This window comes from Gadus chalcogrammus, chromosome 16, assembly GCF_026213295.1.
Source record: "Gadus chalcogrammus isolate NIFS_2021 chromosome 16, NIFS_Gcha_1.0, whole genome shotgun sequence".
In the NCBI taxonomy this organism is placed as follows: Eukaryota; Metazoa; Chordata; class Actinopteri; order Gadiformes; family Gadidae; genus Gadus; species Gadus chalcogrammus.
This window is the reverse complement of record NC_079427.1, coordinates 26,385,733-26,400,524: the sequence shown is the minus strand read 5'-3', so window position 1 is coordinate 26,400,524 and position 14,792 is coordinate 26,385,733.

Genomic DNA, 14,792 nt, shown 5'->3' with positions numbered 1-14,792 from the left:
TCCTGATCTTTATCAAAGCCTTAAGACCCACCCCATGTGTATTTTTAACCAACCAGAGTGAGTTATATGCTGCATTCGTCATGAAAACAGCACGTGTACAAAATGCTGCGCTACGCAGCAACCGGCAGGAAAGGCTATGTTGCGCTACGCAGCAACCGGCAGGAGGGGCCATGCTGCGCTACGCAGCATCCGGCGCCAATGGGTTAAGCCACAAATGTACACCTCCATCCCGCAAAAAATGGGGCCTAGAAACTAACCTCTGTCTTATGTACATTGACTGTACTGTTGGAGGTCACGCCCCTTTTCCAGCCTTTTCGAGATAGCTAGGGATGCTAAAATGTTGACACACATTTCCCGGGGCCCCGAGAATGACATATGCAAGATTTGTAGTTCTAGCCCATAGAGAAAAAAAGTTTTCCCAAATGGACTGTCATTTGGACAAAGCCCCTTCAGAAGTGTTGCCTGCGAGACCTAATGGTTCAGAATGTGGTGGAAAAAAAGTTTTTGAGATAGGAAGGTCCTACCGCCCTGAAATTTGAATACCATATTCTAGGGCCTAACTGGGACCCCCGCACCGAAACTTGGCCCGGTCGGACCCCGAGGGCAGGAAGGGGGGGCCTGGACTTTCATAATCTTCGCTCTATGTAAAGGATGTTTGGTCGGATGTTACGACGAAGAATCATAATGTGAATGGGAATATTCTATAAATCTCTTGATATCATCTTTCGTCTCAACACTTCTGCTGCAGCCACTTAAAGTCTCACTCCGAGAACCTTAAAATATGAATCAATCCATTAGAAGTATGAAAATATCTTCCCAGTGGTGCAACAGAGCAAACAAGCTTTGACATCTACGTTTCGAGACGATTGCAACAGTGCCACACATGATCATATTTGAATATGTTTCGGGGTAGTAATTAGTAGAGATGTTCCGATACCATTTTTTCCCTCCCGATACCGATTCCGATACTTATGCTGTGGGTATCGGCCGATACCGAGTACCGATACCAGTATGTTACAAAAATGACTGTGATATGATTATCATTGTGGTAAGGCCTGGGTCAGGTTAAACCCTTTGTAAATGAATGAATGAATAAGGCAAATTAAAGCCATTTATTTTTTAAATAGAACAGTATAAAAAACAGTACTGCAACAGCAACTTAAATAATAGTTATTTAAAAAAAATAATAAAGTGTAGCCACAATATCTTTAAAGGAGCATTTCACCGGTGCAGACATGAATATGTATTGAAATTGGGTCCTATATGTAGTCGAATAATAAAATTAAATTCTAATTTGGTGCCGTCTTGACCGAGAAAAGGCAGAAAGTGACTTTTTGGCGCTTGTGGATTGAAGACAACAACTCCCACCATGCACAGCTTCGCTGGCGGCCACTCCCGCTGATCATCTCCGCCTATCGGACACCTCCTTGTTCCATCTACTAATGGAACAAATCAGCGTGGAGCTTGAACCGACGTCACTAGAGTAGTGACGCTTGCACAGAAGCATACGGCCGTCATCTTTCCTTATTCTGGGTGGAAATAGTAACATAGTTACGCCATTAAATGCGTTTATGTAAACATTTTTAGTGAGAAATGTGCATTTTAATTTCATAACGGTCCTACTCTGCCTCCAACGAAGGCGGTCGCATCTCTCTCTGCTCCCTCTGCCGCTCCCGGCCCTTATCTCTCCCCTGCTCTTTGTCTCTGTCTCTGTCTCTGTCTCTGTCTCTGCTCTGTGCTGCCTCTTCTCTGCATTCTACCCGAAACCTAAATTATGGATTTGATCGGCTGGTCTCTCAACGCTATTGATCAAATTTTCTCGACGAGAAAACAGGGCCAAGGAGAGCCCGTCTGCCCTGACGGAACGTTCGCAGCGGGATACATGCTGGACTCCTGGAAGGAGTGGAGGCCCCTGTGTCTCGCCATACTTTCCGTCGAGGATGTTGAAGACGTCTACATAATTGGGATGATGATAGCAGGATTCCTGCTGTTCGGAGGCTGCGGGTTCCTGTTCTATCTCAAAGTTAGTAAGGTGATGGCAGCATATCCGGCTTTTGAAAAGCTGCCCGTCATTATTGGATTGCAATCCAACATTGCTGGATTGTGCCGGATGGCCGACTCACAGACTCATGCGTCGGGCGAGCTAAATCGCGAACTAAATCGCAAATTAGATACCATTGTGGTGAAGTTGGACCGGGTTTAAACGGACCACGAATTTTTCGGCTATTTTGGCTTTTTGGTTTTTGGATTCTGGAAATGGAAGACTACAGAGAGTACCAGCGAGACTCTAAGGTTGGCAAAAATTGCAGAGTCGGCCTGACCCAAAGCAATCGTTATCTTCATTCGGCTCCCCCACTTTGGCCTTGGAAGGCTGATATCTCTCCTCTCCCTGGTTGTTATGCAGACGGATGCCCTGCCACCCTTCCCCCCACAAAGTCCTCCCCCCACCTCCTGTGAACTTTATCTCTGGTTGGAACTCTTCGAGGTCGTCTCCACGGCCCACGTCACCAGCTATCGGAGAGACTCTGTTGGGTCCATTGGAGATGGAGTCCCTGAGCCCACACACACACGCACACAAGACTGAGTACACACACACCCCCCCTGGACTCACCGCCTACTGGACTCCCTCCCCCCTCCCCTGCCCCTTCCCCCCTCCCATATGCGTTTGTGATGTTTTGATGTGATGCTTATGTGTTGAGGTGTTTTTTTTTTTTTCGCTAATCCCTACACTGTGCCCCCCTTACAGGAGCATTGTTTGGGGTATTGACAATTTTTTTTTTTTTCCCCCTCGTTCCCTCTTGTCTTAGCTTTGAAACTTTCTTATATAACGCGGGCCGCATGATTCTCCGTGAACAAGCGCCTGACAGTCTCTCCGTCCTGTCTCCCCACACTGTCTTCTATGTTTTTTGGACGGATTGTTACTGGGAATTTGTCGATAGTTTAAATGTTCTTTTCCCTCACTCTCCACCTCATCCCTAACTCTCCACCTCAAGCTGGTGTGTAGTGAGCGTTCGGGCGTCGATTGGTCGCCGTGCATCACCCAAGTGGGTGCTACATATTGGTGGTGGTTAGTGAGGTCCCCCCCTTCACTTTAGTCGTCTTTTGAGTGTTATTAATTCTTCATGTTTAACCTCTGTCTTATAACTTTATGCTCTGTAAGGTGACCTTGAGTGTCTTGAAAGGCGCCCTTTAAATAAAATTATTATTATAATGTTCGCTCGTTGAATTTGAAGGATGTTTTTTTTGATAGTTATGACGAAGAGGGAACGCTCCATTCACTTGCATGGACAGCGTCTCTGGTTGCTAAGCAACCTCAACGTCTTGGCGGACTATATTATTGTTATTTATATCCGAGATTATTTAATCTAACCCGATCTAAACTCTATCATGCACCCAAACATGGCGGCGTTTGGGTTTCCTACCTCGGACTCCTAAATCCAGCGCAGCCACAGGCGCCTTGGCGCGTTGAACCAATTTTTGTGACACACAATGATCAAGCGACAAGTTAGGCACGTTACACGCGTTTGGTGTGGCCGTAGCCCGTGTCCACCAAAAGCGTTTTTTTTATGCGGTTTCACCCAAAAAATCGGCTTCGTGTGGACGGGGCCAAGAAGGCGAATACACGTCACCAAGACGGGGAGACTTACGCCACTATCTGCCAATGGATCGTGGATGCCTGGGCTGATATAACAGTCTCCACTGTGGTCCAAGCTTTCACGAAGGCAGGAATAATCACTGAACTGCCAGGCAACAACAGCGACAATGACTCGGATAATGACGAGAGGAATCCGGGCATGTTGGATGCCGTAGCCTACTCGCCCAACTGTTCAATTCGCACACACAAGAATTCGAGGAATTCGTAGACGGGGAATGAACTGAAAAGGTGAGCTTATTGTTAAGAGATATTGATCAGATATCGTTAATATGCACATTAACGTTTGAACATCGTTACCATGGGAGTGACCGGAGTTGTCAGAACGCTTAATAAAGTTTGACTTTATCTGACTGTTTTGTTGACATTCTCTATAGCACAGCTCGGTCTTGTCTATGCTATGCGCCTAATAATCCGGTGCGCCCTATATATGAAAACAGTTCTAAAATAGGCCATTCATTAAAGGTGCGCCTTATAATCCGGTGTGCCTTATAGTACGGAAAATACGGTAGTCCTCGTTTGTATTTCTTTCGAAATGGTGAACTTTTGCATGGAGCCATCTTCTATGTCAGATCCAGTACCCTCCGCCAATGTACTTCAGTTTTATCAACAGCCTCTGTTATCTTAGCTTCAGACGCTGTGGATGTTAGTTTCTGCTGGTGAAGTCCCACCCACTGGCACTGCTCTAATAGGTCAGTGGGTCCCACCCCCTCGTCGTGCTCTTTAGCGTGACGCGTCTTCAAGTGTTTTATTAAGTTGCTAGTGTTGAAATTAGCAACACTCGTGCCACCCCTGGAAATCTTTTCACGGCATACGTTGCATGTCGCAGTCTTGCTGGTGGGAGCATCCAGCGTGAAATATTGCCACACACGACATGATAACGCTAGCTCCTTGATTGACAGGTGATCAATTCTTCTTCGCCCCTCTAAAACAGCAGGCTGCAGATGGCAGCACAGCGCAACTGTTTTAAGAGCCGCGAAGAAGAACTGTGTCAGCGCTAACGGAGCTAACCAGTAAATAGCTTTCTATTTTAATAAATTACGTGGTATCGGAGGTGCCTGGACTCCAGTACTCGCCGATACCGATACCAGCATTTTCGGCAGTATCGGAGACATTTCCGATACTGGTATCGGAATCGGAACAACTCTAGTAATTAGCTGTCGATTTTGGAGGCCTTTATCAATAATGACCAGCTATAGATTTGCTTCCCGATGGAGATTTTTGACAAATTACATGTTAATTAGCATCTACACGTTAAGCTGAGTCCAATGAGATCAAGCTCGGCCTCTTGCTACACCGAGATCATGTCCTAGACCTAGGTGTACCATGTAAAATACATGTTACCATTAGCTAGAGTGTCGTTCTTGGTGTCATTGGACTCAGCTCAACGTGTAGATGCTAAATAACATGTCATTTGTGACTAATCTTTATCGGGAAGCAAATCAATAGCTGCTCAGTATTGATTAAGGCCTCCAATTTCGACAGCTAATTACTACCATTAAACATGTTCGAATATGCTCATGTCTGGCACCGTTGCAATCGCCTGGAAGCGTAGATGTTTACATGCTTCTGATTGACTAATGAATTGATTCAGCTATTCCCCCAGAAGTCTGGGGTCAAAAGGTCAAAAGGAGACGGCACCACGCCGGGGTGGAGCCAGATCTTCCTGCAAAAAACGTGCCCCCCCACATACCGTTCAAAATCCACCCAAAATGTCCTAGAAGCATCCCAAAAAAAATGATATTATTGGCCATTTTGGCCAACGTTTTGAAAGTAATAATATTTGAGGGAATATTTTTTTGTTGTGGTTTTAGCAGCGAAATGCACCGTGTGCGTGTGTGTGTGTGTGTGTGTGTGTGTGTGTGTGTGTGTGTGTGTGTCTGTGTCTGTGTGTCTGTGCGTGCGTGTGTGTGCTTGTGTGTGTGTGTCTGTGCATGTGCGTGCGTGTGTGTGTGTGTATAACACGCTATTTTATGTTGAAATGCGACGTAATCCAGTGTTCACGAAACGTACACTGTCAACGTAGGTATGATTTTGGCGACTGGGTTGGCTCTCAGATATACGTGTTTCTAACAAGATGATATCATTAAAAGTTACATAAAGTTACAGTTTAATAACACAAACGCAGGAAGCACGTGAGCTGCTAGTTTAGCGAAAGCAACCTGACGTCGTTGAAACATGCGAGCGAGCCGATCAACTCCTAATAACTATAAAACTAAAGATCAGACACAATCACTGACTGAAGATTATGCAATTAAAAAGTATATTTCTTGCTAGAAATGTTATTAGAAACACGTTTAACGGTGAATCGGTCCTAAAATATTGCATTTCCCATTCAGATAATAAAGATTAATAAAGATCATACACATTCACTGACTGAAGATTATGTAAGGAAAATGTACATTTCTCGCTAGAAATGTCATTAGAAACGCGTTTAATGGTGTGTCTGTCCTAAAATATTGCATTTCCCATTCAGATAATAAAGATTAATATAAGCTACGCCGTGTTCCGGAGCCGCGGGGGATTCTGGGAATTGGGGTTCTCAGTTGACAAATGGGGCTTTTGTTAACTTGTTTTGTTGTTAGGATTAAGTGGGGTTAATGGGTTCGGGATGTTATGTGGTTGTGTGTTGTTCTATTAACATTGTTCGTGTGTTCATTATTGTCGACACCGTCACCGAGAGTGACGTGACCATCGTTTCGCGCAGCTGTTCCGTGTTGAAGTCTCGTTCAATAAAAACCAACTCTCGTTGTCGAGCGTCCAATAAAAACCAACTCTCGTTGTCGAGCGTGCCCCCCCCCCTACAAACGTGTCTCCCCCCCCCTCAACAAACGTGTCCCCCCCCCCCCCCCCCCCCTTCAACTAACGTGTCCCCCCCCCCTACAATCGTGTGTCGTCGTCCGTCTATGGTCGTCCCCCCTCAACAAACGTGTCTCTCCCCCCCCCCCCCTCCCCGGTCAACAACAGTCTCCCCCCCCCCCCCCCCTAAACAATCGTGTCCACAATTTGCCGCGAAAGCCGTGAAACCCAAACCCCGAAACCCGCCTCCACAGCGGCACACGTGGATACTGTAGGTATAACACGCTATTTTTTACGTTGAAATGCTACGTATCCAGTGTTCATGGAAACGTACACCACTGACGTTTTTTCTTGGCGACTGGGTTGAACAACCTGACGTCGTTGAAACATGCGAGCGAGCCGATAAAATCTTCCTAATAACTATAAAACTAAATATCAGACACAATCACTGACTGAAGATTATGCAAGTAAAAAGTATATTTCTCGCTAGAAACGTTATTAGAAACACGTTTAACGGTGAATCGGTCCTAAAATATTGCATTTCCCATTCAGATAATAAAGATTAATAAAGATCATACACATTCACTGACTGAAGATTATTCAAGGAAAAAGTACATTTCTCGCTAGAAATGTCATTAGAAACACGTTTAATGGTGAATCTGTCCTAAAATATTGCATTTCCCATTCAGTTAATGCTGGGATTTGCGTATCATATGCACGCGAAATGGACGCATCCGCCCTCCACAGTAGTTAATGCTGGGTTTTGCGTATCATATGCACGCGAAATGGTCATTTGGCGTATGTACTGCACGCATTTTGAAAGTGTCAAACCGTGCGATCTGTACGCATATTGGTGAGACTGGGTTGCTCTCCAACACGCTACAGATATGAGAGAGATCTCTCCCAACGGGGCAATGAAGACTACTGGCTGTGGGACCATTTGATGAGACCTTCCTGGCTGTGGGACCATTTGATGAGACCGACCCTCCGTGCCCGAGGAGAGATAGAGATTCCCTCTCTCCCCCTCCGTCGACACCGGGGAAGTTTTGGATGTAGTGTAGAGAGGTAAGAATCAGGTATCGAAATTATTATAGACTAAATCAGCTTTATAGACAAGCCCAATTTATTAAGCACTATATTATAGGTATTATAGGAGAGATAGAGCTTCCCTCTCTCTCCCTCTGACGTCACGGAGCAACATTCCAGCGCAGCTCACTCCCCGATGACACGGACGTGAGGATAGATTAGTCTCGATCTCTCCTTTCTTCACAGTGTGCGGGGGCCACGACAAGGGAACAACAGCCTTTCTCTTCTCACAGCTGAGGGGAGTGTTGGACGTAGTGTAGAGAGGTGAAAAATCGGGAATCGAAATTATCGTAGACAAACCCACCAAGATGTGTCCCACATGTATTTTATGTCACCTATTTAGAAGTGTCACAGACGGCATTTTATTAGTCACTATATTATATGTATTAACATGCTTTTTTGATGGCCTTCACCGCTTGCTGCAATGTCCCAGATATTAATCCTGCAAATAAAACTATATTCAAACCATTCCTTTTTAATCATTCCAAGGACCTGCTACGGAGGAGTGTAGGTTAGAGCTTCAGTGGACGAACTAACTGTTCTAGTATAGGCATCGTGGACCTAAGAGGTTACCTAGTACAAAGAAATCAAACGTATCCCGGGAGTTAGTCATTTCCAAACTCCTAAAACAATCTCAGCAAATTCCCCAAGTGCACGGATCCCAGAGGAGAGCTGTCATAACAGACGTGATCGGCATGCCACATTCCTGGCTACGGGTTATGCCCAGGGGTGGGGCACCGAAGTAAGTGGGATAGGCGTCTGATACAAGGTAGTTAGGGGCTGAGCGAATCTCCTCACCAACCTGTTACAACCATTACTGGATACAGGTTTCACTAGCACCTCCTTTTAGGGGGTGGTAGAATTGACGGATCTGACAGAGTACACCATCCGGGTCCTTTCAGTACACTTATTTTCGCCCGATCTGAATTGGAACGCCCTACATACTCAAACTAAGGCTAGTAAGTACGGATAGTATGGATATTGGAACACAGCACAGAGCCCCATACGCTAAGCTACCAGCGGAGCAAACCGATAGATTAGACTCTTGCCGTATCCGGTCGGTAAAACAGCAAAAACGTCCTTCTTGCAAAGGAAAGCCTTGAGCGCCATCTTCTGTTCCTTTTTTAGAGGAATACCCAAGTCAAACAACTGGTGTTCATCCGTAGCCATCTTGCAATGTTTACTGACTGATTCCGTAGCAGCGCTGTTTTTATCTGTTTAGCTCTCTTCTGGCCGGCCTATATCATAAACACTGATGTGATTGGTTAATGTCCGGATCCAGGGGAATCTGGGAATGTTACTCATTCCCAGAGTGACTCGCTGAGCAAATTAAAAATGTGCTCTTGTGAGAAGAGGGAATTGTATCTAACACGCGTGGAGAAAAAATACTGAAGAGCTACTTCGAGCCCCGGGGGCTTAGGCCCGAGGCTCTCTGCGGGTCTGCCTATGTTTCTGACCTCAATCTGACCCCCGCTCTGGTAAGTATCAAGTAGGCGTGTCCTGTGTGACGTATTGGCTCCGCCCTCCTCACTTGTCCAAAGTTGCTGCCATCTGTGGCTGGAGTAGTTATTGCAGTGTTGCATATTCTCAAAGAAAGTTGTCCAATCCCGGGTTGCTTTAAACTCACTTCATTTATTGTAAGTCGTCTGCATGTTTCGGCATGGTAACTGAAGCTATACGGAGGGAATTGTAGCTAAAGAATGGAACACGTGTGAGAGATAATAACTCTGGCTACTACGGGACATGGGCAAAGGCCCATGTCCCCTCGCGGGTGTCGCTGCAAATCTCTGATCTATGGGCCACGGGCAGAGGCCCGTGACCCTGCGCGCGTGTGGTTATTAATCTCTGGTCTCTTCACACTGGGTGCACAGGTAAGAGACCGCCAAGTGGGCGTAGCCGGGGTGACGTAATGACTTCGGCTTCTTTGTATATATAAAAGTGCTGCTATCTGTGGCTGGAGCAGCCTCCAATAAGGTATTGCTCCCCTTGTGGCTATGTATAGTATTTACGGCTTATATGTTTGGTCCTGCTTCATTTTGGTCTATGTGTGGGTAGCTTAGATTCTTAAAATACGTAACAATCCCTCCTTGGTCATCTTAGATGACCATACAATAATATTTTAAATCATAAACACCATTTACCACACCGAAAACATAGTCAAATTAGGATCAATCATCAACACGTGTGGAAAACTCTTGAATAGAGGAAAAAAACCACAATGCGCTCATAATACTGAGACGTCATTCACCTTGTGGGTCTCATTGGGAATACAGGTCATTATTTAACAATACAACAATGAACATAAATCTTGTTATCATACAATCACATGTCCAAACAGCACACAAACAAAACTACTCATAGAAATCCTGAGCTAATACTTTTGGTTATGTGCTACAAGGCCATACAATTTTCATCATGTGCAAAAGTAAAGTAAAAATTGGTAGTCAAAATACAATTTTAAAATGTCAAAATGATTGATAAGCTAACATGGATTTGGGGGGTTCAGGTGATCTTCGTGTATTGGTGCGCCGGTTCATGTGGGTGGTTTGGGCATGGATTTGGGGTCATTGTTTTTTCTGTCGCCGTCTGGCCTGTAATTCATGATCCCAAGACTCGTCCCTCCTTGTCAAGGGCTCAACTCAGAGAGGTTACTCCTACATCATGGGAGCCTTCAAACAGGTTCTCCGTCGTCGTCGTGTCAGTAACAGGTGGCCTGTAAAACAATCGCCTCAAGGAAGATCAACTGTACCATTATTAATGCAGCGATTCAGAAATAACGGGTTGCACTCGCAACCAAGCAACATTACACAATAACAAACATAGTCTGGTATGGTTGTTTTAAAATGTGTTATTCAAGTAAATCCGGGATATTGCCTTGCTCGGCGGTGGTAGTTTGTAGGCTCCGGGTGTGTCTGCATCTGGAACTTTTTGCTTCTATTGCAGAAATACAAACTCATGTACAGCAGTTAGTTGTTCAAAAACATATTTCCATGAATTCTAATTTTAATTGTTTTACAGTATCTACTTTGGTTTAATTTCACACTACATCCCTCCTTGCGCATTGCTTCAGCCATGCGCATTGAATGACAACCAAAGCTAACCACGCCGTAGTTTAACCAAGTTGCTATAACCAAAAAGATGTAAAAGGGAAATAACAATGTTGAAATGTGCATGTTCAATATCACTTCTGTGTTAACCGTATCTCATAATAACAGTTACCTTCATCATACTACCCGTTTGTCCTACACTAACTATGTATATTGGATGACCTAATCTTCATTTATTCTACCTATTGCTCGCATTTGATGTTGCCCACACTTTGATTCACTCCTATGTACATCGCATACCACATCAAACGTGAATACGCCTTATTCTCTGCACAATATCCTATTGCGCCACTTTCTGCATACCACATCAAACGTGAATATGTCTTAGCAAAGTGAAGTAAAGTAAAACTCAGTTTTATCTTTACTTATTTTATAGCTACACATGTCCCGGACACGTTCATTACTATTTCCAAAACAGTTTTTTTAGCTACGCAGGTCCCAGACCTAACTATACCATTACATGAACAGTATTTATTATTATAATTATCTAGTTTTTTGTTGGTCAACATCAAATCGATACATTAATTCAACCTTCTGACTTACTGACCCACCCGATTTCTCCCCGTGTGAGCCCGCGAATGACAACTCTCCCGGGGCCTCCCCATGAGCCCCACCGCCACCACTCCCCGTGTGAGCCCGCGATTGTACTCTCCCGGAGCCTCCCATTGAGCTCCACCGTTACCACCTCAGAACTCTGCAGGAACGATTAGTCGATTAACGCGTGGCTCGGAGGCTCCTCAAGGAGTGCAACAATCCTACGTCTTGACACCTGGTGCAGTCGACGTGTGGCTCGGGGGCTCCCAGGAAGTGCCACAATCCTACGTCTGACACCTGGTGAATCTTGAGCTAGGTCAATCAAAACCGTCTAAACTAGGTAGAATAAAGAGTCATCCAAACTTACAACAATTATGCACATCTTGGTATTAAATATATGGTGATATTCTATAAACAAAACAAAAACTGAACCTAAAAGAAAAATTCAGAAGTTATCGTTTGAAACAAATGTTATTGTAATTGAACTACAGCAGTTGAGCTAACTCCCGCCTTGTGCACCGGTTAAAACCATTTATTAATTAAACATTATTTTAACAGTTGAACCCCGTGTCTATTTGAACCATCCTGGTTCCCTAATCAATGTGCATGACACAACCCGTGTCTATTGCACTTCTGTTTTGATACACAAAACGCATGTTGAATAGACAGAAGGGCTTAGCAACCTGAAAAACATAATGTCTGAGTGTTAGGCATTCGTTACTGCATATACTGCTATTTCCCGAAGAGAGAGAGAGAGAATATTAAGATCAATGCACACAAACACAGGTCGCAAAGGCTAAATTTACATCCTGGTTCCAACACATGGCTAGGTGTGAGGGTTTGAGGGTTTGAGGGGGTAAGGGGCAATTTAACTAACAATAGAGAGGCGAGTTGCCTTCTCAGGGGGATGGGGGGGGGGGGGGGTCTGACTACTGGACCTGTGAAGACTGGGACAAAGGGAGTGGGGGGGTATCACGAGCGAGAGAGAGGAAGAGGGAGAGAGGAAGAGGGAGAGAGAATGTAACACCGTAGTTGGGCTCCCCGCTGCTCTTGGTCTCTGCAAGACCCAAGATGGCGGACGTCTGGACAAAGGAAACCCACGTCACGAAGACGCGCCGTCTCTTTAACACCACGTGGTTACACTCTACGGCTGTGTTCTATACTAATCAAAATTGCACATTAGACTTAACTGAACCGGGAGGAATCAATCCAATTTGAACTCCTTGGCCAAGCCTCCGTTTTAATATGCAACTAAGCTAGATTAACGTTAAAAACCTGACCTTTCCTCCCCCCACCGTAAAGAGTTTGGAACTTTATGGTCGGTAATAAATATACCTTATGGTGGCCCGGCTTAACTTCGAGACATTCACCAATTACCTTATGATGATCTCGGCTTAACTTCGAGACGTTCATCATATAACACAAAAACCACCTACCACGTGGTACAGACAGACACAGAGACAGAGACAGACAGACAGACATAACACACCGGGGGTCCCTTTGTGCAGGCTACCATTGCCTTATCAAACAGCCAGGAGCGCCCAGGTAAACAAAGGGATGGGGAGAGGGGGTACTCGTGTGTAGGGGGCCTGGAGGGGGGGGGGCGGTGGGGACTTCACGTGTGTAGGGCGTCAGGGGGTAACGACCGGACGGTGGCTAAAACAAACTTACACCTAAATGTTCTTATAACCAATCCTATTTCAGATTTAATCTTTAAAACAATGAGTTATACTTACCTCAGACGTGCGGGCCTGTTGAAGTTGTTTTAGCGTCGCGCCCGCCGGGATTTCTCGGGACTTTCTTCCAAACGTCTCGGGTCACCAAATATGTTGCATATTCTCAAAGAAAGTTGTCCAATCCCGGGTTGCTTTAAACTCACTTCATTTATTGTAAGTCGTCTGCATGTTTCGGCATGGTAACTGAAGCTATACGGAGGGAATTGTAGCTAAAAAATGGAACACGTGTGAGAGATAATAACTCTGGCTACTACGGGACATGGGCAAAGGCCCATGTCCCCTCGCGGGTGTCGCTGCAAATCTCTGATCTATGGGCCACGGGCAGAGGCCCGTGACCCTGCGCGCGTGTGGTTATTAATCTCTGGTCTCTTCACACTGGGTGCACAGGTAAGAGACCGCCAAGTGGGCGTAGCCGGGGTGACGTAATGACTTCGGCTTCTTTGTATATATAAAAGTGCTGCTATCTGTGGCTGGAGCAGCCTCCAATAAGGTATTGCTCCCCTTGTGGCTATGTATAGTATTTACGGCTTATATGTTTGGTCCTGCTTCATTTTGGTCTATGTGTGGGTAGCTTAGATTCTTAAAATACGTAACAGCAGCTTATGTGTTCGATCCTGCTCCCTAGTGGCTATGTGGGGGTTATGCAGCTTGTGTGTTCGATCCTGCTTCCTAGTGGCTATGTGGGGGTAGCTTATGTGCTTAAAATACATAACAAAACATTATCTTTGTGTTAGGCGTGTGTTGATGGCTGATGACCAACACTGTTTTTCCTTTGTCAAAACACTTGACAGGTATGTTGTTTGCACAGAATTTATTGTGATTTCAAGTGTTTTTTGATGATGATATTGGATCTGGCCGAGAGTGGAGTGCGTTGATGGCAGATGACCAATACTGTTTCCCTTCATTAAAACACTAGACAGCAATAAATGTTCAGTGCCAAAGCCGGAGTCTCCAATCGTTAGACACAACGCAGGTAACCAGTACCTGCACCTGACTGGAGCAGCAAAGAACCATGCAGCGCAAGCTAACAGACTCGGAATTCCGCTCCCGAAGAAACAATAGAAGAATCTCGATGACACTGTTTATTTAGAAGCTCCTCAGAAGCCAATTGCCGCTACCACAGGACTTGGCCTTGAAAACACAGCAGGCTCCTTGGTCTCTGGTGCAAAAAACTCCCATGAGACCAAGCGTCATCAACTTCCAGGAGTTTACAGCAAAAGAGCTGGGGGGTATACCACGAAGCTCGCTGAACATACCCAGGCTTTCTTGGGAAAACCTGGCTTGACAGAGCCGCAACTCGCAATCAGAGTTAAATGGTACCACGAAGCTCACTTTTAGATTCAAATAGTTGAACCAGGTTTTCCGCTTTAGGTTCAGTGCGCGTTCACGTGAAAGGGGCGTTTTTTGCGTCATTTTTCTCACCTTTACGATAGATCAAGCAGTCTATATGCGTATAAGTGAAAAGATTCTGCATAATGTCTATAAAATAACTATGCCAAATTCAAAATTGTTCGCCATTAATCCAAATAGAATGATGATGATTTAAAAATGCATAAGCAACGTCCATACTGCCTTATTCTATCATTTAGGGAATTCACTTTAAATACACCCTATGTAAGAAATGTATAGCATGTTTTCAACCGCTGAGAGGTAGCGGCTGTAGCGTAGTGGATTTGTATAAGACCCCAACGCCAGCGATAGGGGTTCAAATTCGCCGGTCAATCATCATGCATTTTACCCCCATAGATGTGGTGCCAGCACGGCCTTGAAAATATGGGTTCAAGTTCGAAATAAGCACAAAAATATAATTCCATAAGCTTTAGTGAATAAGTATTCCATATGCATGAGAATTGGGACATTTTAAGCTTCACATAAATT